The sequence below is a fragment of the Engraulis encrasicolus genome, chromosome 20 (genome assembly GCF_034702125.1).
Source record: "Engraulis encrasicolus isolate BLACKSEA-1 chromosome 20, IST_EnEncr_1.0, whole genome shotgun sequence".
NCBI classification, from domain to species: Eukaryota; Metazoa; Chordata; class Actinopteri; order Clupeiformes; family Engraulidae; genus Engraulis; species Engraulis encrasicolus.
The window spans coordinates 13,526,526-13,530,252 of NC_085876.1; positions in this window are offsets into that span (position 1 = coordinate 13,526,526).

Sequence of the window (3,727 nt, forward strand, 5' to 3'; positions counted from 1 at the left end):
GGCTCTTTTCTTGAGGTAGAACAGAACCAGAACGCTGGACTCTCACGCTGGCATGCACACACACACACACACACACACACACACACACACACACACACACACACACACACACACACACACACACACACACACACACACACACACACACACACACACACACACTGTGCAGTACAGATGTAGCGCTGGGACTTGGCTGTGTTCCTGTCCTGTTTGCCCCTTACACAGGCTAAAATAGAGCCCTCTTGGCCAACCAGTGGGGTACTCGTCTGCCATAGGCTGACCCCGGTTCGATTCCCGGCCCGGGTCCTTTGCCGACCCCTCCCCATCTCTGTCCCCATTCGCTTCCTGTCCACCTCTCGGGCTGTCCTGTCATCAATAAAGTTGAAAAATACCAAAAACAATCTTAAAAATAGTACTCTCTAACTAGGCTGAGCTATGGGCGAACAAAATAAAAATTGAAAAACACAACCACACAGTGGTCCTTGCTGCAGCCCCCGGGCATTTCGCAATAAAGGAATGTACAGAAATGAGCGTTTTTGGGAGGGTGGCATCGTTCCTGCATGACACATGTATTCTCCTAAAAAAAATGGGGTGATGTCCCTGCCATGGCGTAAGGGTAGGACACTGGGTCACTATGGCGGCTTTGATTCTGGCCCCGGTCTTTTGCCGAACATTCCCTGTCTCTCTCTCCCTGCTCATTTCCTGTCTCTCTGTCACTGTCCTTTCACAATAAAAGCATAACAGCCCAAAAAAATCTTTAGAAAATGGAGTGGTGAGAGAGGAGAGGAAAGAATGAGTGTGAGAGACACTGGAACAGTCATGCCAGTGACTCCGGCTGGGGAGTTTGGGGAGTTCAAAACTGCAACAATAAATTGACTGTGTTCTGGGGAACAGTTTGTTCTCTGTCCTTGTTCTCTATCTCAGTTTTTTTGTCTGCCTGTCTCCCCTCTCAAATACAGAAGACATTACACACAAGACATTATATACAGTACATCCTTACACATAGTTACTGTAACCATACATAGCTCACTCTCACATACTGTACATTCAGCCCAAAGCAGGTCTCTCAGTCTCTGTCTCTGTCTCTGTCTCTGTCTCTGTCTCTGTCTCACTCTCACAAACACACACACACACACACACACACACACACACACACACACACACACACACACACACACACACACACACACACACACACACACACACACACACACACACACACACACACACACACACACACACACACACACTTGAGCATAGAAAAAGGTGATTGTCCTATATGGCTGCATTGGAGAATAAAAAAAGTGCAGTACAGTAAAGAATCCTAGTGCAGTGTGCAGATTACAAGTGCAGAAAAGACGAATGATAAGAGTCCAGGTAGAAGCACAGAAGGCATGCAGATAAAGTGTGCAGGTGTGGGGGTCAGCTCATTCTCCCATTTCAACTTCAAATTGCAATAAATGAAGAAGGAGAGAGAGAGAGAGACCAAAAGGGTTATATTGTCCTAATGCACCCCTTTTCTAAACACAGAGGAATCATAGTAAATAGCCTGAAATCCCTCGATTCCCATATGAGGAATTGTCAGGTATAACGTCATACATAAACAGAGAAGAACTATTCAGAATTTAAAGGATAAGTCCGCTATTTAGCACAATGAATCCCTTTCTGAGTTGTCTGCAATGCAATCGGACAAACCCAAGTAGATTGTGCCATTTAATTCTAAAGGAAGCTGAGACAAAACCCAAATCAACCAAATAACGGCGACAACCGCAAACATCAAAATAATCTGTATTTATTTGAGTTGAATAATTTATTGGGTCAGAGGTGGGCCCTTAACATTAGTGAGAATTTCAAGTGGGCCCCAAGTTGGAAAAGGTTAGGAACGCCTGGCCTAGACTTCATCCTCTCTCCAGAATCTGTTGAGAAAACCTTGAGAGGAATAAGTAGATTTTTACGTGGCCCCGGGTTGTCTGATAAGGAAAATCGCATTGCATTGCAAGGTTTTCAGAATAGATAATGACATTTCAAAGTCACAATCACCCATTATGCACATGGAATTGTCAGAAATGAATCCAAACACAAATAATTAGTCAAATGTGATGCATTATGTGTACTCACATTCAAAAAGATTGTTTTTTCTTAAAAGCAATGGTGGCCATATTTGGCGGCCATACTGTATTTTGAAAATCGTGGCAGCTTGATGATTTTTCATGTGTAGGGTACCACTAACTCAATTCAAGTGAGAAACTCCCCCAACTCCCATTGCAAATGCTGGTCCAGGAGTAAAGTAGCGTGCTCCCTCATCTTGAGTCACCACGGGGGTGGTGATGTGATGTTCAGTCATCAGTCATCATCCTGCCTGGTGCCTGAATAAATGCAAGGCTAATTTTAGAACACACATAGTGCAGTTGCGTCAGGAACTTCCTAAAAATACGGTATCCGTTCAGAGAGTCTGTGACTCATAAATACCCACTAACCCAATATCATTGGTAACTACTGCTGGGTAGGCCCTTAACACACGCCATTCCACCAAAGTAACGCGTAATAGCCATTGGAAAAACTTTCCTACCATAGTATACCACTGTGACAGTGCACAGGGCCTTGGGTAATACATTACGACTTTGTCATTACCATTCTGCTAGCTGTTTACCATATTTATAACAGGGGCCATGTCTTACTGGCTTAAAGCAGAGATGGTTGCTAGATATACCATCTCTGGTTAAAGGCGTAATCATGAAGATTGTTGCTTTCCCCAATGACAAGGGGACTTGCTGTCTGTGTATGTCTGTTCTTGTTTTTTTTAGCATCTGTTTCTAGCTGTCATGTGGAAGATAGCACTGCATGCCATTTGCACACCCAAACAGAGTGATAAAAGAAATGGAAATGCACCAAATGACTGATGATAGGCTATATGTATAAGGGCATATACATTTGTGTGTATGCATCCACTAAGCTTTATAATGTGCTCAACTCAAAAGACGTAAAGATGGAGGCTCATTCCATAAGAAATTACACAACAGATAAGAGACAGGACAACACCTAGTTGCTTTGTACTTTATTGCCCGTCAGACGTTTCGGTCTTAACGTTCTTAAGTGCCGGGTGTTTTTTTTTAACGTTTGTTTTAAATTAATCTTGTATTTGTCTGTAATGGCACTGTTGGTGTATTTGTACACTGTAAAAAATACCAGCTGCATCAGAAATCCAAGTTGATCTAAATCCTTATTGCAAGTTGAGTGAAGCTTTGCATTGCATCTTTGTGTTCAAAGCTCCACACAGCTTACAATAAAGATTCAAATTAACTTGGAATTCTGAGGCAGCTGGTAAACTTCTGATTTCAAGTTAAACTGTTTGCTGTTATGTTGTTTGTTTACAGTGTATTAGCAAAATATAGCAAAATCATTAGCCAAATATAGCTAAATGAATTAACTACGTTCTCATGACTTGACATCCTGATATCATTTTTTACAGTGTGGTATGTGTACATGTACATTAGAGCATGACACGGGAGTGGATTTTCACTCACGTCCCATCCTGGTCCCAGAAAAAAAATCCCATCCCGTCCCGTCCCGGCGTGGAGTAAAAGAAACAAATCCCATCCCGTCCCGTCCTGAAAAGAATGTCTCCCAATCTGCCCACTCCCACTCAAAATCAACCCCACTCCCGTTTCGTCAAAAAACGAGGCTTTTTTTTGTTTGTTTTTTAAAGACAAAATACGCAGCAATCCCG